Raw genomic sequence first — 26,493 nt, 5'->3', positions numbered from 1 at the left:
CTTTATACTAAAACAACTTATCAATTATATAAACACATATCACTATTAGTTCATTAGAGATAGAAGAAAGATTTTAAAATATCATATATTCATTTTGACATAAGTAGGATATAATATTTACTAGTGTCTTTATAACACAATAAAATATCTATGTGAAGATAAAGGTAAATTAAATCAAATATGTGTGAGTGTGTGTCTATGTGTTTGCATGCATGTGCGTTTTTTGAGGTTGTATTAGATTACTAGGTTTCCATAACAAAAAATTGTAGATTGGGTAATTTAAACAACATAAATTTAATTTCTCACAGTCCAAGATCAAGGTGTTGACAAGTTGGGTCACTCCTGAGGCTTCTCTTCTTGGCTCGCAGATAGCTGCCTTCTCATTGTGTCCTCACATGTGTTTTTGTTTTTTTTTTTCTCTCTGTGTGTATACATCTCTGGTGTTTCTTCCTCTACTTACAAGGACACCAGTCATTAGATTAGGGTCTTATCCTTACAATCTCATTTAACCTTAATTATCTCTTTAAAGATCCTATTTCTAATTATAGTCATATTGGTGATTAGGGCTTCAACACAAGAATTTGGGGAAAACAATTCAGTCTATAACAAACTTCCAAATTTTCTTATCTCACAGATTATCACCACAAATACAAAAAAAAAAAATCACCTGAGTAGCAAAACAATGCTATCAGTTACAACGTGTATATGCTATTGACTCTTACGTGTTTATATAGCCCAGCAGAATTCATTTTTTGTGGTTGTGCAATAATGACAAACTTCCCTTTTTATTATTATACCTGGGTTTCTGTTAACATTTTTTAAAGGAATCCAGCAGATCAATGTTGTAAATAATTATTACTATTCCTGCGTGCGGACTAACCTCTAGGGCCGTGTGAACTGCATGTGTCATTTTTTTTTCTTCTTGTCACCCTCTTTTGACCCTTGAAGCTTCTCTTGGGTATACAATGTGAAAGCTGACAAAGTAACAAATGTTAGAGTTAAGTTTAACATTGTGGTTGCCATTCATCTCCTGTATAACACCGGCATTTCTAGTTAACATTAAAGGCACATTTTTATGTAAAATTTTCACAGCGATTTCACATTCTTAAAAATTAAACATATTTCTTTATTAACGGCTGCTTTCAAGTCTCCTGATAACTAGACTATACATCACATCAAAATTTAATGGTTATTTATTTACTTAATGGAATATTACTGTTTAGAATAACAGATTTTTATCCCCATACTCATATTTTATATTCCTTTAGTGTTTTCCAATCTTCACTCTTAGACATCTTAACCTTAATCATATTCATTTCAGTTCTGTGCTCTGAATACAAATAGCTCATTTTGCAACACAAGCATGTAAATAATTTTATCTTTTCTTTTTCTAACCAAGTTTTTTATTTTGTAAATCCACCTTCCACCTATCACCCTAGTTCAAGTTCCTTTTCTATGTAGTTTTTAAGTAGTTATGGATATATGTTTTATGCTTTAGCCTCTGTAACAACCCCACTTTCATACCATTGAAGAAAGAATACCCTAACTTGGGAATTATTATTTGACCATTAGGATTTGAGAATCACTCTAGCTCAAATTCTATATCTCTTTATATGTCATTTTTTTTGTCTTTGCCTTTGTAGAAGAAAGTCCATTAATCTATTCCTCTAGGTATAAGAAGGCAGCCATCCATCCAAAAACCAGTAAGACTGTTCTAATCGCTTGTTCCCTTTTCTCGGGTACAATTATTCTACTACTCTCAGGAGCCAGAATGATTCTTGTACCTCATCTCTGCCACAGAAGATTTTTTTAGAAGTTTAAGATGTCCTCTCTCCTTCCTACTACCTGCTTTTCAAGGGTTGAGAAAGGGATGAGGAGGGAAATCCACAGACAACAATTTCCAGAGACAGGGTCTCAGTTTGGGAATGTCTTTGTGACACTGCAGATTTCAAGCAATACACAGATATTTCTGGGAAGCATGAAGTTATAGTGCTGGGTGCCCAACTATTTAATACATGAGTACATTCTTATAATAGAAAACCAAATATATATATATATATATATATGTACACATACATATAAATATATGTATATATATATATTTACATATTTATATGTTAAAGATTCATTTATAAAGAACTACATATTAAACATTATTACATTTATTATTTTTAAATAAAATTGAATTTTATCAGATAATATCATAGATGCACTTTTGAACATTTGTACACATGTGAGAAGGATATATTATATACTCAATCAACAGGTTATATACTGTTTATATATTTGGAGTCTTATAACCTCTTCAATATACAATATGGTGTTGCCCTTCTCTCATTCACACCTTCAGATCTGAAGGCCACAACTTGGAAACTGGTGAGAGAGATAAGAAAACTAAACTATATGACTCCGTTAGGCTGTGTAATTTGGGGCAAATTACTTAGCTTTTTAGGTCCTTGAGCTTTGTGAGGCTTTCAATTCAATAAGAAAATATGCATGAAAACACTCTATGAACTGTCAAACAGGATATAAATTTTAAAAATGTAATTATCCCAAAGGACAAGAGGTAAAGGCCTGTGTGAGAATAGCATGTGACATGGTCAGGAGGGCTCCGAATGCCTGGCAGCTCCTTTGGAGAAACACCACTGTGGAAGTATTTTATGGACGGCAGCATCACATAGGTTTGGATTTCCTCCTCCCTGAGCCAAAGTCTTTCGGGGCAAGCCTCTCTCAACTTACCACAGTCTTTCCTTTCCATGTTTAATAACATGCCTCTGCAAAAGAGAAAAAAGTGTCTCTTATACTTCGCCCTAAGTTATTTGCTGGAACTCTTGTAGACAGATTTCTACAAATTTATTTAATATAAGTTGTGTGATACGGGATCCTTCCTGAGAAAATGAAGACCCAAACAGATGATTAAACCTGAGTGTTTTTATACTTGGACTCATAACAAATGGAAAGTTGTGGAAATATGTGATAGGACAAAGGATATGAGGTAAGTGCAGTAAACCAGGAAAATTTTCTCATCTGCAATCCGTAGTCTTAAGAGGTAAGAATTTTTTTTTTTTTTTCTTCTGGGTCTAAGTATGGCTTTGCTCACATGAAAGTTTTAAACCTGCTTCAAGATAAGACTGAAATATTCAATAAGCCAAGTATCCTATTTTGAGATAGATGTTATTCTAAATACCATCACTTCCAAAAATCGATTACCCTGGTTTTCCACTGAAAATCATTATACGTACATAAAAACATAACACAGTTCTCAATGGTATGTTTTCTTTGGAATGTCATTTGAAGAATGAGTAAAAGAGTTTGAAACAATTTAATTTCCTTTCTTGTTCTAGTTGGAATTTTTTTTTTAAAGGGCAGTTTTATAACTTCTAGGATTATGTCATGCATTGGAATGAATCTATAAAGTAATATAAACACCTCAGTGTTTAAAATATTATATGTCTGAAATATTCCAAGCTCTTTTTTTAATATACTGTGTGAAATATGAAATTTAGATCACTTAGTATCATGATTCTAAGTGTACTCACTCAAATAAAAATATTTATACTGTTAGTTTAAACAAAATCAGACTATATATTAATGGATATAATTTGAGAAGTTATTGTGGCTTTATGGTAATATTAAGCCAACTTAATAAAATAACCAATAAGAGTGTCATTTAGTGCCAGCATGACCAAAGGTGTCTCATACATGGCATGACATGAATTGTCACTTGGGTACCTGTCTACCAACAGATTGCAACCAAATCCACTGACTCATTTGTGAGAACATTATGAAACCATCCACTGGTAACAATTTTCAGTCACGGCTGATCTAGGCCATATTTGAACTGCTGACCTGGAGGTGTAAGATCCCATATCCGGCTTCTCATTACTTGTGGTCAAATTCTTTGGTTGTAAATAGTCTTGCTAAAGAAACTGTTTAGAAAGAGAACATATATTGCTGTAGTGTCATCAAAGAACTTTCTTAATATGCTGTTTCAAAAAATGTCTGTTTCACTATTTTTCTTCAATGATTTGCTTCTATTATTAATATTCGGAATTCTAAAAGAAAGTAAGATATGTTTTATGCAAGGAAAGGATTAGGAGATGGAATCAACCAATCCTGCTGTGAAATATAATCAGTATTTCTTTATGATTTAAATTTTCCTTAAGAATAATGGGAAAAAAGCAATTTACAAAAATAAGCCTTTCTACTCATCACCTTATTTACAGTTTATTTAAAAAGGCTACCATACCTTTCCTAAATTCAGCAAACTAGTAACCAACTAAACCAAAAAAGAACAATGCCTCGCAAATTTCATGACATTGACAAACAAAACATTAAATATCTCACAAAAACAATTAAAAACAAAGGGTATGAACAAATAGATGAAAAATACATTTATAGCTTTTGCCTATTCTGTATATGTCTCCTCCACAGCAGATTCTCATAACTTGGAAAGGGAATATACCTCACCCTGAAGCAGTGATTAATTATATGCAACTTTTAAAGAAAGCTGAATAGTTGAACACCTTTGAGAAACGGTTTTCATAAACTTACTATTAACATCACCGCACTAAATTGTGAAATTCTTTTCCCATATGTAAAGATCTTTTCTCACACTTTGTAAATTATTTCCCGACCACCCTCTTTAGATATGTTATTACTTTTCTTACTACTGGCATGACTTTCTGAGAAACCCTGTAGACTCAAATTCCTATCCTAAAAGTTTTTGCAGAGTGAGAGATCTTTCTCTCAAATATTCAGTTACAGATAATGTATTTCTTGTAAGTCTGTATCCTACATGGTTTAGTGTAAAAAAATCACATTTAAGTGGTTCAGTTCAAAAAAGAAATTATTTATAGATATTGCTTTGAAACTTTAAGGGAGTCTAAGTACATGCTCCATGGCAATTCTTAGTTATTTATTTTTCCAATTGCATAGCACCAAAGCTCTCAAATCATGGGAATGTGACAAGTCACATAACCTTCACTTCTGTGCACCATCCTAGAAAAGCAGTTAGTTCATCTGCTTCCATTATTTTCTTAAGGAAAAAAAAAGTAGAGGAAGTAGCTTTTGTAGGGTTTTCTTGACCATTTTCAGAAACTGAGAAAGTATGTGTTGGAAGATGTGCAATGTTGGGTTATGGGTTATGCGGAAGGCAGGAGATTAACCCATACAGTGCTTTTTTTGTATGTATTGAAACTCAACTCAAATTAAAAGATATTATTATTTTTTGGTCCAATAACAAGTCTAAAACATCTACAATGGCTTATAACTTTGTAAGTAAACTTGTGTTTTATGTGTTTGCTTATATTATTTCTATGATAAACTTATTAAAACACAAATTTTGGTAACACTCAAATAATTGTTAAACACATAATTATTCAAATATAAACAATTATATCTTGTTTAATGTGGTAAGTGCTTTACAGGTAAAGCTCAGTTTATTCACAAAAGAACTCTGTCAAGTGATTAATAGCTTATCTTAAATTTTATGAATGATGAAACTGGGGCTTATTATTATTATTATTAATTATTAGTTAATAATTACCCCATGGTTAATGAGAAAACAAAATACTAGATTTAAAACCAAGCTTGTATCTAGTGCCTAAAATCTTTAAACACTGTCTTATTCTCCATGACCTCATAGAGGAAGAAACTGAAGGAAAACTGAATTTGGCACCCCACAAAAATTATTTTGGAATATTGACTATTTTAAGTTGGTACTTTTAAGATACAAAAGACTAAGAAAGAAACTTTAACCCTTTCTCTCACCTGCTTAAAGAAATTCAGATAGAAAAACATGCTCAAAGGAAGGGTGCTGTTCACTTTACCATATTCGCCTTAGCATGTATGGATTAAGTGTGGTACACAGGGAGGATCCAAGAGAATGTCTGTTTTTTAGGCTTTCCTCTGTTTCCCACTGTTTCTGAGTGGCCAAGCAAGAATTTGTTTACTGCATGTTTGCTCCTTCTCATCTACCTGTTAATTGCCTACTCTCCTTTTACAGTCCCAGACCACTGCCTCCCATTCCTTAGTCCAGAATGGCATGTAAACCTCAATAGCCTATGTGCCTTCTGCTCTCATATTCTCATTGAAATCTTGCTCATGATCTCTGGATAAACTAATAAAAAGTTACTGATTTTCTTGGTCACCAAGAATAATCAGAGATTAATCAATAAAAATTTGAAGACTCCAAAAGAAAATGTTTCAGTTAATGTTCAAACTGAAGTTTCCCAATATTCATCTCAATGTAATCTCTTAGAAATTTTAACTTATCTTTCAATGTTATCTCTTTCCTATCTGGCATCTACAAGAGAATATATAGTGCTAGGGTGAACGTAAGATTTACGTACCTTTCTTTAGAAATTTGGAATCTTTGAAATAAACCAAAATATGTGTATATATTTATAAAACCAGAAATTATCTCTCTCCTTTTTCATGTCCATACCTCTCTCTATCACAAAAAAATAAATGTTTTTCAAGCTCATTACATTATTTCCATAAACATGTAAATTAGGGATAGAGAAAGCATTAAGCCTGAATTTCCTTGGTTTTAGTTGGGAGGTGATCCAAGCCATTAATGCTGTTTAAATACCTTTCCTTTGGTATTCAAAACTGCAACATGCTGTTTCCAGAGGATGTAATGCTGAAAAACAAGAGTTTAATGATAAAATAGAGGAACAAAGACAAGCTACTCTTGTCAGTGTCAGTAGGTAAATAGCACTAATCTGTCTTCATTATAGCTGTGCATGCTATAATACCAGGTGGGAGGATGTATAATATCTTTTACCATTAAAAAGAGCTAAGTACCAAGCAGAAACTTAAAGGCAAAATTATCTTTGATCAACAAAATGTGGCAATCATTTTAGTTTGAAAATTACTGTCAGAAGGATTTTGACATCTCTATTAAAATGAGAAGACCTCTCACTTTCCTTATTCTCATCATTTCCCTAGGTTGTAAATTTTGTTAAATTTGAATACTTAGCAGAAGCTTTTTTTCAGTCAAAAAAAGAAAACTTCCAAAACAATAAAACACCATGGTTGGTAGGTTCTTTTTTTCTCTTTGTAATTCTTCAAAGAGATAAAAATTAATCTAAAAAGTAAAAGATGAATTGGAAGATTAAAAATGCAACCTACAGTCAGAATTAAATCTATCATTTTGCTATTAAATCCTCTGTTTTGTTTCTGATCTGTATATCCTTGATATTTCTTAAAGATATTACTTTTCTTTCTTTTTGAAATTGTACATACAAAAATTTGTTAAATTTGACTAATTAAAATTGACTACACGCAAAGCTGTTAAACGACATTTGTCTTGGGGTTCTTGCTTTTTAATGTCTCTCCCACTGCCTCCAGGAAATATTCTTTAAATAACTCATTATATCCAAAACTGATCAGTGACTCTTTCCTCACATCCAAGGCCTACCTACTCCTCACTGCTACCACCACCTGCTACTTATCCTGTGTTCCCTGTTAGGAAGTGAACCCATCAGTCACACTGAATTATAAGTGAAAAAAATAGTTATCTTTAATTCAATATTCAATCAATTTTCAAATGTTATTGAATCTATCTTCTAAATATTTTTTGAACTTGTCCACTTTATTCACATATATACTTTTCTAATTAAAATCCCTGTGTTCTCTTGTCACACTCAGTCTGTTTTCCGCCAAGTAATCAATGACCTGGTTAAATAAAATGCGATCATCTCACTTTTCTGTTTAAACACTTCATGTCTTCTTGCTTATTCAAAATAAAAGCCAGATTCTCATGTGGCTTATGAACAACCAAAGTGACTCCATCTTAGGAATAAGACTCGATCTTAAGCACAGGCCAGTTCCCGGAGAAGCTGCAGATAGCAAGACGATCACCCCACCCTAGACTCAGCCAATCAGAGCCACTATGGAAAGTAACTCACCAAATTCCCCGCCTTGTTCCTTGGCGCCATCACCCAGCCAATCCTGCTAAGCGACAAGCTCGTTGTACCAATCCTGTAACGCCAAGACATCACTCCCCATGCTTATGATTTTTCCCTTCAAATACCCATGAAGCCCCATGTTCGGGACCACCTCCTACTCACTGCTGTGTTGGTGTGCGGACTGCGGTCTGGACTCGAGTCTGAAATAAACTCCCTCTTGCTCTTGCATCGGTGTCGGCTTCTTGGTGGTTCATGGAGGTACGAGTCGGGGCATAACAGCTTACAAGACTCCTTCTGATCTAAATCTTTTTATCTTTATTCTCTTTTTCTCAGCTCTCAATTTTCTCAGTTATTTCCAAATATACTCCATGACTAAATATAATTAGTAGTTAACCAAATTAGAAAAATACATAGTAAATCTGATTACCTGTAAGGAGTCAGGTGTAACTTTAACATAAGTAATATGAAAAGATTTAGAGAGATAAATTTGGATGAGTAGATTGTGATTAAGTCAGTTAGATAAATGACACACTAAGGAATAGAGGTTTAATTCTGAAGGAAATGGAAAGTCTTCAAGGTTTTGAGCCGGGGAAGACATGATCAGTGCTATAGTTTAGGAAAATAAAGCTTAGGAAAAGAGGTAAAACCAATTTGGTGTTGTGTGCAAGAATGGATCAGGAAACCAGTAAGGAAGCTATTGAAATAAATTAGAGGAAAAATAATAAGAGCTTCCAATACGGTGTGGCTACGAGAATGGGAAGGAAGGAATAGGTGATAGTTATTATGAAGGAAAATCAATAATTTTCAGCAATTGATCGACTCTGAGAGGTAAAAGAGAGGGAAGAGTCAAAAATGACTGAAGATTTAAGCATAATGACTTGGAGGAAGATAACATATTGAAGAAGCACAATATGTCCAGCCAGCTTCAGTGATATTGGATTTGAGGAATATTGTGATATGCCATTCAAGTAATATTTGGAGTAGAAACTTTTACTTCAGATTATTTGAAACACATATTTCCTGTTGCTAATATATATAAAAAAAAAATTACATAACCTGGACTTTTATAATTCTGTAAGGGAATATTCATATTATATTTGATGAAGCACAGGGCAGGATGAGCTATATAACCTACAGGACTCAGTGCAAAGTTAAAATGTGGGGCTCCTAGTTCAAATATTATTAAAAGTTTCAAGATGGCAACAATAGAGCATTAAACCAAGCCCAGGGTCCTTTTAAGTAGATGTCATACCTACAAGGCCAGTCTTAGTACAAAGATAGAGTATCCTGCCTCCATTACTCTTGTTACTTGGAGAAGAGGTTTCAAGAGTCTGTCTATGTCTTTTTATACATTTCATTATATACTTTTAATTCTACTGGTGTACAATCAGCTTTACTCAGCTTATATGTATCTGATAGAAACATTAGTCCCAATTCATCTTCTTTGATAGAACTCACACATCCAATGTCAAGATAAAAATATTGGAAAAAAACAAGAAAGTTGAGAAAAGTAAAGTTGTTCAAATAATTCTCATTTTTTTCAGTTCCTTCCTGTTATTATGTTAGATATCTGATACTAAGACTAATATTTTTATCAAAAATGCTACAAAAAAGCTGAGACATAGATTGGCATTGGAAAACAATTTGGGAGCAAACATACCACTGGTCTAAAGCCAAACTTGGTATTTTATTTATTTTTTAACAAATAGTCTCTAGTGCATGTTATGTGATAGACACTATTCTAAACTCTTTACAATATTAAGTGATTATTCATAAAAAAAAAAAAAAGCAACTATGAGGTAGGGCTATTATTCCCATTGTACAGGTAAAAAAGTTAATTCTTTGCCCAAGATTATATAGCAATAAGTGGCAGAGCCAAACCTTGAACCATAGCCTTCTAGCTCCAGAATTCATGTTCTTACATAATACACTCCTATTTCCTCAATGTGCTACCATTTCTTCACAAACATAAGAAGAAGTGGAATGAAATGTTATATAATTAGAAAATTTCATGGAAATATGAGTTTTATAAAATAGTTTTAAATAAAATAAACGATATTGAGAATAATTCGTGGAAGTACCCAAAAGAGAAAGAGTAAAACTTTGGGTTTTTTGAAGTCATTTACTATTACAAAATGTACTATTTCACATCTACAATGTGAAATTTAAGTCAGTAAATTGTAATCTAACATGTAAATTCTGATTTTACGTTTTTTTTTTTTTGGAAGGGAGGGGAATAAGGTTTTTTTGAAATTTTTAATTGACTGCTTGGTTTCTTGTCTCCTCCCGGTCTTATGTCTAATACACTGAAAAGTTAAGGAACCCTTATTTTATTACTCAGTATTCAGTACCATACTGTAATACCTTTAAACCAGAGGTATTTTTACAGTTTGCATTTTTCAAGAGGTTGGAAGTATCTGAGGAAGAGTGAGAGAGTGTTGATGGAAGTCATTGATTGGGAGGAGATTTAAACTGGTTAGCAGTCAGACTCCTAGACAACAATTTAATATTAGCTTTTGGAAAACTCAGTTTGATATTCATATCATTTTCTAACACATATGAATGAAAAAGCAATAACTTACAATTAATACGTATTTTAATTCACTCTTTACCTATTTTCAAAATTTTCTGAGACTAAGGTGATCATAAAATTTTTCTTCCAAAACATGGAGCACTTTTGAAAATGAAAAGGAACATTACTAAAAATTATGCTTGGATAACAGTACTGTCCCAGGCAAACCAAGGTATATGATCACTCAATTTACAACCGAGCTCATGAATTTTGATTCATTTCCTGTGACTCAAACACATGTGTGCACAAATGTTTTTCAGCTCACATACTCTCACTTCCGAGAAATAGATATATAGAAAATAGAAGTTTAGAAAAATAAAACTTCAATTGTATTATTATACCAATTTTGAAAGATTTGAGAAGGAAAGAAGAGGGAGGAAGAAAAAGTGTAGGAAGAAAGAGAGTAGGGAGGAACAGGAAAGAGAGGGAGAGAGATGTCTACTGAATACTTGAGTAGAGGAGGAGGGTGATAATAAATTGTAGCATAAATACTTGTGAATACCTGGGTCAGTAATTTAATTTTATAAACATATTCAGATTTGATGAGGCTGAGTTATTAAGAATCACTAATTAATTTTAAAGTAATACTATATATCAGACAGATAGCAATGCATACTCTAGAATCTGATATTTATAGATTTAACATTTATGTTTTCAACTAAGTGTATGAGAACCAAGAGTCCACGGCATGTATTCATTTGTGACAGTCCTAGGTCACAGATTTTATTTATAATCTGAGCATGGGATGAAACTTATATCCACCAAGTGATCCTAGTTTATTATGGTCACATATTCACCTTTTAAAATTGGGTCTACTGTTCTTCACTCACTATTATCATGTATTTTATGGGAGGATTATATTCTATAATAATTCAATAGCTCGGTATTCCCTATACTGAAAAAATTTCCTTTCCCAAGAATCACAGTCAATTGTGTACACTGGAAGCAACTTAATTCTAATAGGAAAGTTTATTTAAACCTGAAAGTTAAGTCATAAGACTGTTTAGAGAAACTGAAATTTGGAGAGGGGAAGTTGGATATTCTCATAGGATAGCACAAAGCTATGTAAATTGATGGATAATCCTTCTCTACTCTAGCAATTCTTCTATCTAAATAACTTTGGCCTCTTGAATCAGAACGCTGCTTTTCTGCATGGCGTTGGATAAACAGTGAGAATTCAAGTTCTACAGTGTCTTTTTTCTCTTTCAGTCTCCACAAGCATCATTATGTTAAGTCAAGCAAGGTACAACATGATTGAATAGTCTGCAATTTTCTTTTTCATATTTGATCATGTCTGATCACATTTCAGACATATCTACTTGAGGCATACCCTGGTCACCGCCAAACCATTAATAAATTATCTCTTAAAGTATGATCTGCTAATGTCTGCTCTTCCCAACTCATATTACTATAAGTTGCTTCATATTTTTTTAATTGTTTCATTCTCAGAGAGAAACTTTATTTCAAAATTCTAAGGTCTACATTAATAAAACACTATTACAAATGCAGTTTTAGGAAAAATTTGCTTTAATATTTAGATGTATTCTAAATATTGTAATTTAAGCCTCTCACAGAAAAATCAATTTTACTAATCTACTAGCCATGATATACATTGTTAATCCTAAGGAAAAAAAATTGAGTTTAATATAAATAAATAGAGGCAAAGAGAATGACATAACAATAATAGATATTTTATCTGTAAAACTTAAGAATCTTTAAGTCTTTGCTTTTAAAAAATCTTTGTGTCTATTTTTTGATAGGGAGATTTAGTTATGAAAACAGGGATTGGCATTACTAAATACTTGTTACTTTGGTTATCTATTATTTTGTAACTAAACAAAACTTGGCTTAAAAACAGCGTTTTTGCTTTTTTTCTTCATGATTCTGTGTTCGATTGGGCACAGCTACATGATTTTTCTCTCTATGTTATTGGCTAGAGTTATTAGTGTGGTTACCTTCATCTGCATATGTGGTAGCACAGCTGAGGCTGGATGTCTCAGAGGGCCTCACTCCCATAGTTAGCAATTGATGTTGATTGTTAGCTGGGCACTTGGTTGGGCTTCATTTGGCCTCCCTTTCTTCAGTAGTCTGGACTTGCATCCTCACAGCATGGTAACTGGATTTTAACAAAATGAGAGTGGAAAATAATTGGCCTCTTAAAGCCTAGATTCAGAACTGGCACAGTATCACTTATACTACGTTCTTTTGGTCAAAGCAAGTTATAGAACCAACCCAGACTCCAGGTGAATGGAAATTGTCTTCAACATTTAGTGGGTAAAGAGATAAATGCATGTAGGAATGGGTATAATTTTTGACAGCTGTCTGTGGAGGTAATCTATCATTCAGGTGATACCTTCTTCTGACATGAATTGTCATTGAAAAAGTCAAAGCTATATGAATGTGTATATTATTAAATCAAGGAAGCAAAAAACATATTGAATGCTTAACACATCTTTCTTGTTATCTTGATATAAGTTGTTTAATAAAAGTTAATATAAATCGTCCGAAGTTTAGTTTTGTGTTGTAGGTATTTCCTCAGCTTCCCGTTTCTTAAAATGTCTGTTCTAGAGGAAAGAGTTTCCTGATAAGATGCAAAAGCAAGAAAACTTTTAAATTTTCTTCATTTTGGAGAGATGTAACTAAGAAAACCAGGTATAATATATTTTAATTAAAATTTAGTAATTAGTTAAAATATCATTGAGTTTAATCTATATGGGTTCATTTCTCCCAATCAAAAATTATATACAGCAAATAATCATTTAGTATAGATTATGATGATTTATTATCACTCCTATCTTACGCAAAAATCTAATTAAATAAGTTTTTTGTTTTGTTAATGAAAACATTTAATATCTCAAAAAATATTCTACTTTTAAAAATAAAATTTAAAAAACTCATAAAGATGTTTTTTCTCCAATACTATATTATTTTAAAAAGAATGTTTTCTTTTTTGTTTTCTCCAGAAAAGTATAACAAGCCTGGAATCACTCAGAGCTACAAATTCCAAAGATAGTCTATCTGAGAAGAGAAAGGAGAAAATTCCTGTGTCTCCAAATGATGAGGTATACTCACACAATGGAGTGTGATACATCATCATCTGCTGGGATGTTCTGATTGGCCTGATCTGACCTGGCAGAGGTGATTTATAGTTTGTTTTATTTGAGTCAACCCCTTTTCACAATAATATATCTACTTTGGTTTATTTGGGCAACAATGGAATTTTAGACTTCTTATGCAGACATTCTTGGAAGATATATACACACATATTTAAACTTTAAAAAATAAAACCAACCTTTATATGTATCTAGTATATTCACAGGGGGGAAGAATTTTCTCTTCAAAAGTTATATGCAAAAAAAGAAAAAAAGTTATATCTTAATAAAAGTTTTTTGAAAATCGACCATGGGATATTTCAAATTTTAAAGACAAACTAGTAAAGTACACTTTTAAAATTATCTCAGAATGCAACGGTGAATAATTTTCATTAAACTTAGAAAAAGATTAGCAATGGTAGTGGGCAAAAAGCGCCCTGTGCCTCCAAAGATGTTTATGCCTTAATCCCTAAAACATGTGAACATGATACTTTACACAGTAAAAGAGACTTTGCAAAGGTTATTAAAGTTAAAGGTCATAAAATAGGGAAGACTATCCAGAATTATCTGGGTGGGTCCAGCCTAATCACAAGTCCTTAAAATAGTGAACCATATCAAGCTGTTGTGAGAGAGGGAGATGTGATATGAAAATGACTCTACATGGCATTGCTAGCTTTGACCATGGAGGACGAAGGATACTGGTCAAGTAATGCAAATAGCCTTTAGAAACTGAGGAGAACAGAGAAATGGACTCTTTTCTAGAACTTCTACAATGAAACACAGCCCTGTCAACATCTTGATTTTAACCCAGTGGGACCTATGTTGGACTTATGATCTATAAAACCAAAAGGTAATAAACTTATAATACTTAGACCACTAAATTTTAGGCATTTTAATTTTAATTATTTATACACAATACTATAAACCAATTGTACCTTAAGATACAAAAAATATCTAGGAAATGATAACATTCAGACTATTTTTATGTATTTATATATTCTAATAATTTAATAATGGTGAAATCAAACTATTGGTAAGTTAATATGGCTAACATAAATTCAACCTATAATAATTTAAACTGCATGTGTTTGTAGATGTGTTGTCTGTTTCAATTGTATTGTTTCAAAGAACAGTTAATATAATGTGGTAAACTTTTTACCATAAGTACTAATTTTTTCTTCCAGTGGTAAAAGATGACTTTCATTTCCATGAAAAGAGTTTTGCATATTACCTTTTTGCCTTTGCTTGAAATTTTGATGTCATGAGCTACAGCAGACATCTTGCTGCTATAAGTGGATAAATATGCATAAATACAGAAGGTATTCACGACAAAAAGAGTGGAGTAGAAAGATAAAATAATCTCCCTTTGAACTGTCTATCTCAATCTTAGGTAATAAGTAGTTAAATGTTTGTTTTAAATAACTTAAAAGATTTTTATTACATAAACTACCATTATCTGGTTTTCTGCTACTTACCTTCAACCACATGTTAACTGGTATAGATGAGAAGATATTTCTTTAGACACCAAAGTAGGTTGAGTCTGTTCGGTGCCCTTTGCCCACCTCTCCTTTTTGGATTTAGTCATACCTTCATTTTTTTTTTTTTTAACTCCAATTTCTTGTCCTCATCTTCCGACTTTTGACACTGTATTTTTTCTGCCAAAGATTCCAATAACTCTCTTTCCCTTCCCCCAAATGCTCATTAGTCCCCTCATTTCTGCAACTGATATCAGCTAAGAAGAAAATAATTTAAATCCATTCACATTAAAGAATGGCTAGCTGATAGGCTCAGTTACCCCCATAATTATTTTTATTTTAAAACAAGGAGATTATTAACCTAAATTGCACTCATTAGAGAAGCAGCTGGCATATAGGACTGTGTTTCCTTCTATGCTCTGTCTCTGTGAAACTGACCACATCATTCATTCTCACCAGGATTCACTTTTATCATTTTTTAAAAGACAAGTTTGGATTAGAAAATTGTTGTTGCTTCAAAAAATGTCAATATCTTACTATTATGTACCTATGGGAAGAGGATAATTTTGAGTCAGGGAATTTACGTATTATACCTTTTGTGGAACATGTCTATGAATGATCTGGCTAACTGGTTCTACAAATTTCCTCAACTTTGACCAAAAAGATGGTAATACTAAAAAACAAATATAATCAGTAATTGTTAAGCAAGAAAGAAAATTCTCACAACCAAGTTTTTTTTTTTTTTTTCCTGCTTGGTAATTAACAAAGAGTTTTTCAGTTATTACCACATTAAGAATGAATAAACAAAGATTTATATGGGGGATAACATTTGATTATTGTGTTCATTTATTCTTTAAGGACAAACTCCAACACAGTCAGAGACAACAGCTGTAGAAACATACTGCTACAGGAAGCCCTACACCTGCACATAGAAGCCATTAGCTCACGTAGAAAGCTTAGAAATTTCACTATAATCTATGATTTTCCTTTGAAATTTTACTTACTACCATGTTGTAAGTAAACAGTGAGAGTAATTAAGGTTAGCATGCCTCCTTCAAGCAAATTCAACTCTAGTTATAAAAAGGTAAAAAAAATATTGTCTGGATTTTAATTGGCTGGATTTGCCATCCATCTTATGTATGTGATGAAAGGTTACCACATGAAGAAAAGCAGCAGTAAATTCTAATTATTGCTCAGGAAATTGCCATAGCACTTTGTTTTAAATTCAGTTCAAAGTGAAATACTATTAATAAAAATGCTCATGAGATGAAGTTTATTTTAGAGTGGTATAATGCAATTTAGGGTGATGCTGGAATTTCAGGGTGGAATGTTAGACTGTCTACGGAGCAAGAAGTAGCTTGCATTAAAGAAAGCTAAAATGTAATTGAAGTTAGGAAGTATAGACAACAAGGATTCTAGGATTTTTAAAATATTATTTGCATCATGATAGGTAGCTTAGAAGTATATGAGATTTAAATTTAATCTGAAACCAGTAAATGGCATAATCTTAGTACTGTGTTGATAAATTTTTACAGAATAATATAGAAGTTTGGAACCACATTAGTTCCTGACTAAAATGGAACAACTGACCCTTAACTTCACAAAGTTTTCCAGTGTGTGTTCCAAATTCTTCAAACACCCTTTGGACATATCCTGTAGCATATCTTCATGTAATATATTTTTATGCTAGGTTTTTACACATTTTCCTAAGATGTCATTTGCATGAAGAAAACATGAACACAGCCAAAATCTCAATCCAACTCATATGGCACACAGGATCCTGATCCAATTCTTGGTAGAGTAAGATTTAAGATTACTCATTCATTTCAACATGCAAAATTAGAATATATTTATGTTAGATGATGGATACTTAATGCCCACATGGAGATATAAATGGAAAAGCAAAACAAAATACAAAACAGGATCATTCTGTGTGTGTATACAAAATGATTTATTTGATTTGGACCATTGGCATCTATTTATAAAACATAGCTTTATTTGTGACGTACTGCCCCCATAATATTACAGCCATTTTGAAAACAAAATAATGTGCATAAAAATGAGGGGCTTTGTCTTTTAGATGCACTCAGTAGATCACATAATGAAGCTCTCTTAAATTTCTAATGAGTTCATCAGTCTCTTTGGCCATGCCAGTAGGTACTGTTTTTCTTGTTAAAAAAAAAGAAAAAGGATCTATCGTCATTGGATTCCCATGAGACTCATCTGCATTGTTGCCACGTCTCTCACCATGCTGTAATTTTTCTCCTGGGTTTTGACATGTCCACCACCATTCTGCTTACTCTCACAAAGAACATACACAGAGTAGATTGCCTAGAGTAACTTCAATCTTCCTTTCTTTATTCACCATAATCTGGCTGTGTTTCAGGATGTTAATTCATTGTAACTATAGCCAATAATGTAGCATTAGAAATACATACGTGCATACATACTTATGAAACAAAGTAGCTACTATAAGTCAAAAATACAGGTATTTACATTAGACTAATGTTGGTACATTGAAGGTTCAGGCCTTCATCTCCCTGCCTGTGGGTAGATACGTCAACATTTTTGATTTTCTAAATTATTTTTACCCATCAAAGTTACAGTGTCTTCTGTTTAAGAGTAGAATTCTATAGCAACTTTCATCTCTGCATTACTAAATAATTACATTAAGGAAATGTAAACGTTATTAAATGCAAACTAGACAGTTTATAGCAACCCATCCTTTTCAAAGTTTTATACAAAGCATGTTTCAATACTTTTATCTCATTTAATCTTCAAAACAACTATTTTTAGCTCTACTTCCTGATCTGAAAAGTGAAATGCAGTGAAAAAAGAAGACTTGCCTGTGGTTACAAAACTAGTAGGTGTCAAAGACAGGCAAACATAGGTCTTCTCTATCCTGGTAAAATATTCTTTGAAGCATGTGATACTGCCAATCAAAGCTATTCATAACATCTTCAGAGGATATTAAATGCATAGCATTATTTGAACACATTAGTTCATAACCTTATGCACATCTTCCTCAGCACCTTTTAAGAAAGAAGTTACTTGCCAGCACACAGTGATTTCTGGCTTCTTTTCACACAGGCTTCCAAACACAGTTGTAGCCTAATGACTCAAGCAATTTCCCAGAGCTTATAATCTCTTCTGAAATAAGTTACCCAGATCCTTTTGTATGCATGGATGAATGAAATGAAAATGGAAATATGGATCACCATATTTAATTCTCTTGCTCAGATTTAGATCTGCAAGAATTTTTTGATAGCCCAATATACATCAGATATTGGGTTCTATGTTCTTAGATATAACTATTAAAGAAAATACTTGATACTCTATCAGTTCTGGCTGGCCTCAAAGCACCCGTCTGACCTAGTCTTGGGGTTTTACTATCTTTTTCCAAAGAGGAAACTTGCTTTACATTTTCTGGAGCTCAGGTTTACTGATGTTGAATGCATTGTAAATTTAATTGATGCAGTTCAGAAGTTAAGATATTGAGCTTTCCATTCTTCTCTTATCTGCCAAGCTTCAGAGATTATAAACAATCTAGAATGAGGAATTGAGAAACATATCATCTTCCAGTATCCATGTGGTTAAGGATGATTTTTGCAATACAGAAAAAAAAATTGATTCAAGTGTTGCCAGTAAAATAAAGATATAGGAGTCTTATGCCATGAGAGCTTTTGGCTTGTTTCTCTAGATAAACTTGATTAAAAAATAAATAAAGGATGTGACTACATTATTATGTGTTAAGGAAACAATGTGCAATCTCTGAGTAGTGCCTTTAGAAATCGTAATGGGTTTTTTTTTTTTTTTTTTTTTTGGTGTTTTAAGAAGACAACTCTAATAATAACGTGGACAATAAAGTGGGTAAAATAGAAACAAAGAGATAAGTTAGGACACTTTTACCACAATCTAAACAAAAGAGAAATAGGACCTGAAAGATTATAGAGGCAAGGAGAATACTGAGTAGCAAAAAATTCGGTAAAATTTTTAGATATTATAAAGAATATGGGAGGATATTTTAAGGTTTCTAGTTGAGAGACTTAATGTGAAATGGAGTTCATAGTAGATAATAAATACATGAAAATTGGTTCAGAAAGAATATAAGTTTAGCTTCCAGAAAGGTTAATCTGAGATCACTTTGAAAAACCTATATTAGGTGGTTGGGAAGGAGAAACTAGTGCTCAAGAAAGGTCAAGGGTGATGATTTGAGGGTCAACAATGTTTAGACTAGCGTCAAAGTCATGGACATGTGGAGTAATAAGAGAGGTCTATAGACCAAGAATGGAAACCTGAAGAAATACAACTCTTAAAGAGGAAAGGAAGAGCCAAGAAAAGATCTAAAGAAACATTCTGTTAGATATGAAAACAGAGAGAGTAATAGTAAAGAAAACCGAAAAGAAGTTTTTTGAAGTGTCAAATGCTGCCAAATTCAATTAAGGAAATAACTTTTAAAATTAAGAACATTTAGAGTGATGGAAAAAAGTCAGGTTGCAAGGCACTGAGGAATGAATAGAGAAAGAAAGTGAAGACAGCTCATAGCAAACTAATCTTTCAAAAATTGAATCCAAAAGGCAACAAAAGAATGAACATTTATTGCTATGAAATAAAAAAATAAAACCATTCAAAATGAAGAAAAACATTAAAATACAAAAATAAAAACCATTGTAATTATCAAATCATTCTCTATAAGTAATACATTTACATTTTACATTTTCTATAAGTAATATTTTGAAATCAGTGGAAGGTAGGTTCATAAAGAAACACACTGTGTAGAGAAAAACAATCTATACTTTACTAAGTATAGATATTTAGCTTGCCGGTTTGAAAAGTAAATTTACAGAGTTATTCAGGACAGGTGAGCAAATTCTAAATCATTGCAATTATTTTCATAGTCTTTGTAAAAGTAGCAAAAATCAGAATACAGACACTACAAAGTATATGAAGGTAGATATATCTATTAAAATAGTAATAATCAAAAAAGTCAAAATAACCCCAAAATTTAAGTAGATGTTCTAGCAAGATCTCCAGGGCTTTGGTGGTTAGCTTAAAAGGAATTTCTATTTTTTGATTTAAATACATCAGTGTAAAATGTCATGGTCAGCATATCAAATGTTTTTTTTAAAATAAAATAAATTTGTATAGATTTCTCAGAACAAATTACATTTGTGGCTTTAACAGTCACTATTATTTTAACATATAAAGTCCTCTTACATATTATTTTTCTACAGACATTTATTACATTTGTAGGTGTTCAACTACTCTTTTCTCTGCTTTTTTCCAAAATAATAAATTTCTCTTTGGACATATGGTCTTGAGCTAGAGAAAACTCTTCACACTTCCTTGTGGCTAGGTAGGGTCCTTTTTAACTCTATTTCCCCCAATTAAAGTGGAAACATTTTAAATATTTTCTCTTCCATTGCATTCTTTTTCATTGACACAGATAGAACAGTGATGTGCTTGTAACTCAGCTTTAGGTAAGTATTTTACATAGTGTGAGATGCGTAGATTTTAAGTGGATAATTTTGGCAAAACATAGACATCTACCACTCAAGTCAAGATGTAGAATATTTCCGTTATTCTGAAAGTTTTCTATTGCCACTTTTCCATCCATGTTGTTGCTTATATCAATAGTCATTTTCTTTTTATTGCTATGTAGTATTCCCTTGTGTGAGTATACCATAATATATTTATCTATAATATTTTTATTCATTCTCCTATTGATGGGAATGTAAGTTATTTCCAGTTTGTGGTTATTATGAAGACAGCTACTATAAACATTCTTGTTAAAATTTTTTGTGTGAAGATATGTGTTCATTTTTCTCAAGTTAATATCTTGAATGGAATTACTGGGCTATAAGGAAAGTATATGTTTAACTTGTATTATAGAAACTGTCAGAACAATTTCACCATTTCCCCACAATGTTTTAATAAATATTTGAATATGAAGGTTTCTTTCTCTATGAGTAAAACATTAGTCATTGAGTACATTTCTTAATTTGTCATTATTTCATTCTACAATTCCAGCCTGCTCATGGGCTATAGGACAAAAGGAATAAAAGAAAAGGTGAAAGATGAAAATGTCCTAAGTTTGAAAGCAGAGACTTTGATGGATTCTCTAGAGCAGTTTGATAGGAAATGCAAGACCACAGACTTCTCTAAGTGCTGAGCTGATAGACTTGATATTAGTTACATTCGCAAAAGCAATAGAAGCAGCACCATTCTTCATTGTAAGCATTTCCATAGTAGTATAAATCATGGCCTAGGCACTCAGCTAAGAGTTTTATATACGCTGTCCTATTTCATTCTTACAATAGTCCTATAGGATTGGTTTTGTCATTGCTATTTTTTGTTGAACAATATGGAGGGACAAAGATATTTTTTTAATTTCCTTTGTTTCATCACTTTTAAATGGCAGAAGCGAGATTTAAGGCTATTTCCAAAGTTCATAATTTTTTAAGCAAGCACTATTTTCTTTCGAGATCCAGGAAGAAAAATGAAATATGTGCTTTCTAACAATTCATTTATTTTAAGATTTGATACTGTTTTCACTCTTATTTTCAAAGCTCCTTTTGAAAAGCTGTAACCATGCTTCAGCTAAATAAAAAATTTCTTTCTCAATAAAGGCAGTGGACTGTTACTTGTTTTAACAGTCATTTCTGCTGCTAATATGATGTGTGACTTTTGCAAAATGTGTCTTTCGAGGCCCCAGATTCCTCATGTGTATATTGATGAGGTTGACCTGGAGATCTTGGAAGTCTGTGATGTTTCATATACGGATTTTCTGATAGTGTTCTATCTCAGGATCCTGAGAAGTCAAGGAAACAGGGACTAAAAGAAAGGTGAAAACTCAGTGGGGAGATTGAGGAAAACATAAATGTGATCTCTTCCTGACTTCAGTTTTATTTCACAGTTGGTATTCACTTGGTCCAACTCCCATATCCCAAAGGACAGAGCATTCCACAAACATAATCAATGACCATTCCGGCCTGCACCTCAGGAGGAGCTGCAGGGGGTGGTTACGATATAAATAAATAATGTAACAGTGGAATTAGACATTTTTATGGCCTTTGGGAACCACTAGAAATTGCTGCTTTGGATCACAGAAGGCTCCTGGGATTATAAAACAGCAAACCACAACATGGTGTCCACTTGAAGCCTTTCACCACAGCGCCGTTGGCCAGACACTGACAAGTCAGAACTCCTACACAGCGTAGTACAGCCAGCACACACTCATCTCTTGAAATCCTAACCACACTCTACACTCCAGGGTGGGCTCATGAGTCTTCTGGGTATGTGTTTCTCAAAGGCCTATCTGAGGAGTTATGTCCATCAGTGTCAAAGTTTCATAAGTCTGCTGCAAGACACACTCACACAAAACTAGAAAAAGGGAAAGCAGAGTGTGTTTTCCCTAAAGTTAAATGTGTTCATTTAGGGGGCTGTTCTTTATTCTGCTTTTTCTATTTTTTAAAATTAAAATATCTTTTCTCTAACGAAATTAGAGTGATAATAAGTAGTAGATTGTATATGTTGTTTATGTTTGTTTGGCAGACTTATATCAGGTTCCAGACTTATCTTTGAAATTTAACTGATCCATGAAATCGAATACGGCACACTGTTGTTTTAAGGTGTGCAGGAGGGATGAAACCTCTGGGATCTTCTCCTACACAAGTAGGCTGCAATGCTTCAACGTGAAGGAGGGAAACCCCTGAACCTTCTATAAGAGTTGAAGATGTGAGCCATTTGTCCTAGTTTCATGTTTTTAGATCTCATTTTGTCTCAACTTTTCCATTCTTATTCAACAGGCTTAGAGAAAAGCTTAGTTTGCAGTACTACACAAAATTAAAAAATAAAAAGTCTAAGATTTATTTAGAGATACTCAGATTTAACTTTTAAGACTTTATAAAATAGAATGCTGCTTTTTTAAAATCTATTTTCACTTCGAAGAATGTTCTTGATATTCACCTTGATATGCATCTTGATTTTACTGGATACTAATTATGATATGTGTGGGAATAGGAAGTCAATAACCAAGCTACTAATTTCTGAGCATACATTATGTGTTAAATTATATATTTTGCCCCAACCTCACAAACTTTACAGTTTGAGAAAAAACAACTTAAAGTGATAGTATAAAATAATAGAAATAGCAAGGATTTTGGCATCCAATAAATCTGACTGTGAATCTTAGCTCAATGGCCTTGAACAACTAATTAAAGTTTTTCCTCACTTGTAAAATCAAGCCAACAGTAATAGTCTATGGAGTTATTATGAGAAATACATAGTATAACAGCTGTAAAGTATTCCATTTACTGCCTACTATATAGGAGGAACTCAATATTTTACTAGATAACTTTATCAAGTTTATGATTATTTTAAATAGCAGAGCTTAATGCTCCAATCTCTAGCTCACAGTCTATGATTCTTGCAATACAGCAAGAGTAACTGGTTCATTGAACAGGCTAAGCTCAGTGGGGCATAAACCTGACATCGTTGTGGTTTCCACTATTCACTACCTTTAAACATTTTGTCAAACTATCCTCTCTCCTTCCTTAATGGTATCTCAGGGAGGTTCCACAGTATTAGACGCACAGATAAAGAAATGTCCAGTGAATTTAGTCTAACTAGTTTAAAGTCCCAATATATTTCTTTCACACTCTGACCTTGCAGTCCCTCTATTTTCACATCAATATTTATAAGACTCACTTTTATAGCCCAATTGTGAAATACCCTCCCTGCTTTGATCAGCCTGCCGTCCAAGTGTGGAGACGTTTGGACAATGCTCTGAGGGTGAAGAGGAGGTAGAGGACAAGTTTGGACTGTGCTGTATTCCTGCCGACATGGCACAGTTCCTATTCAAATTTAGTTTTCATTTTCTCTAATACTAAAGAACAGGCCTGCATTAGTTATCTATTGCTGCACAACAAATTACCACAACCTTGACATTTAAAACAAACATTATCTCACAATCTCTATAAGTCTGGAATCCAGCCATGACTTAGTTGAATTCTCTGACAGGGACTCTAAAGTGTGTGTTCAGTGTGTCAGCTGGGTCTACAACCTCATCTGAGGCTCAGATGGGAAAGCAGAATTTACTTCTGTGGCTTTATAATTTAGGACTTAGTTTCTTGCTGCCCATGAAAGCAGAAGCTGCCTTCCTCTCCTAGAGGGTGTCTGTAGTTCTTTGCTACACGGGCCTCCCAATATAGGTGGCCCACAAAAAAAATTGTTTATTTCTTCAAAGCCAGAAAGGGAGTAATAGACTCCAGCAAGATGGGTGCCAGAATCACGTGTAACATATAATGTAATTATACACATGTAATCACAAGTATTCTACAAACTTTGCTGTATTCTATTATTTATAGACAAGCTACAGAATTGAAGTAAGTCATTGTCAGTGCCCAGCCGATCAAGAAGGGAAGGTTTCAGTGGTGAGACGCCCATTTGGAAGACATGAGAATGAAATGGCAAGCACCAACTTTATTGTGGGGAGCACACTTCTGTGCTAGGGGACCGCATGGGCTTTATATATGTCAGAGAATAAAAGTGGCATTCTGCCACACATGTGTGATACAATAAGCTGAATCATACTTCCATAAGTTAGGAACAGGTGCCCTACTACATTAATGCAACATTCTAAATCCAGAGTCCTGTCCCCAGCCACAAGCCTGGATCACGACCAGACCTGGGACCCACATTCCACCCCTACAGGGCAGCACTATAAGATCTGGCCCAGAGGGTGCTACCTTGGGCCCATAATCCACAACAACGATATAAAGAACAATGAAATACTACCAAGCTACAGGCTGCAAAGGCTAAGATGGCTACTGTCCACTGCTAGGAGGACCCCAAGGAATTCCAACAAGTTGTCAAGGGGTCTTCCTCCAGGGCATGGATGACTTGAACTTTAGCATCCAGTTCCTGGAGGGTTGCTTGTGCTTGTTCAGCATGATCAGAATGTAGACACAACATTCTACATGGAGTAGGGCACAGTTGCCACCTTGGGCAGCAGTTAGAAGGTCGAGGGCCATGCAGTTTTGCAGAACTACTTTCCACATTTGCATGGTTTCCTTCATTAAAAAGGGTTATAGCCTTAATATGCAGCATTCAACGCCTGTGTGGTGTGCTGGGCTAAAGCTTTTACCTGTAATTCTACATCTGTGGATCCCATCTCTGGAATGAATCACGGCAGGGAGTAGAACCATCATGCTTCTCATTTCTGCCAGTGCCAGTGGTGATATACTGGATCCCAATTATAAGGTCGTTGGGGCAAAGTGAATAATATGCATCCAGCTAAATAGGGACATCCCCAGATACAACAGCCAGTCCAATCAGCTGGCAAGTAGGACTAGTCCATAGTGTCCACAGATCCAGAGATACCTTGCAGGTAGCGACATAACATTGCCCATTCAACCAGATGTTGGAAATATTAGCAAGTGTGATGTTAGCACACATTTTGGGGGATAGCCACCCCATGATACGACTGGGCACAGATCTTACTTGCTCTACGCAGTGAGGGGTCTGCTCCCACAATTCCACATATTCTCCGGCCAGCCATCCCTACTCACTGGAAATGGCATAGCCTATAAGAGGTGGAGAGTTGCGATGATCACGATGGAGCAGTGCTTCCACGGCCTGCCATCACTAGTCCCATTCAGGTATAGTGTTCCAGGTGTGCAGCCACATCCACTTCTCAGCCATGGCTGCAGTAATGTGCCACAGCAGTCCCTCAGCTGCTTCCACTGGTAGTTCAGTACACACCCAGCAGCAGGAAGCATTGTGGACAGCAGCAAATACATGAGCCCAGGACATGACATTGTCCCCTGTTGTCAGCCTGGGCGATAGGATAGAGCAGACAAAGGAACTATTAGGGATAAGTCCTGTTTTTCTGGGAAGACACAGGCCACCTGCTCGTCTTGAGATAGAAGTGTGGCTAGGAGAGGAGTGGCCCCTGGCCCGTGGTACCAGGCAGTTTTGTCAAGGTAGCAGGCCAGAGGGTCGCCACCGATGTTACAGTGCAGAAAGGAATGGGCCAGAGGCTAAGGACAAAACTCCCCATTAACAGTGAACCCTCCACTGTCGTTGGGAGTGATCCTTGCAAGAGTATGGGCTAAATGCAAATCCAGGGTTCTACCCACAACCTGTTGCATAAGCCCTGTCCCCAGGGCTCCACCAGGGCTACACATGGCTCTTGTGGTACCTGTATAGTCCAGGGCCATGACCAGGTGGTCTGTGTACCTGCTGCCAAAGTTCTGGGGCCAGCAAGAGCAAAACTTACTGGTAGGCCCAGAGCAAGAGCTGTTTAGCAGTGGTGCCTGGGCATACTTTGATAGTCCGTGGTAAGCCTACTACCACCCTGTCAAGGGGAGACAACCCTGTTCACCAGGGCTGCTCATTCACAAGGTGTATAGCCTGTGTGAGTTGAGTATACCAAT

The 26,493-nt window shown here is 34.2% G+C and overlaps 1 long non-coding RNA gene across 1 annotated transcript; it reads left to right on the top strand.

Moving 5' to 3' along the window:
- The first annotated feature begins 8,132 nt into the window (after positions 1-8,132).
- LOC118601698 lies at positions 8,133-24,525 on the top strand. The gene is made up of 3 exons (XR_004950529.1): positions 8,133-8,174; positions 13,452-13,626; positions 24,424-24,525. It is a non-coding gene; the product is annotated as an uncharacterized LOC118601698 (long non-coding RNA).
- Positions 24,526-26,493: the final 1,968 nt, after the last annotated feature.

This window comes from Rousettus aegyptiacus, unplaced genomic scaffold (assembly GCF_014176215.1).
Source record: "Rousettus aegyptiacus isolate mRouAeg1 unplaced genomic scaffold, mRouAeg1.p scaffold_m13_p_4, whole genome shotgun sequence".
Taxonomy (NCBI): domain Eukaryota; kingdom Metazoa; phylum Chordata; class Mammalia; order Chiroptera; family Pteropodidae; genus Rousettus; species Rousettus aegyptiacus.
The sequence above is the reverse complement of the archived record's forward strand: the minus strand, read 5'-3'. Positions and strand labels throughout refer to the sequence as shown.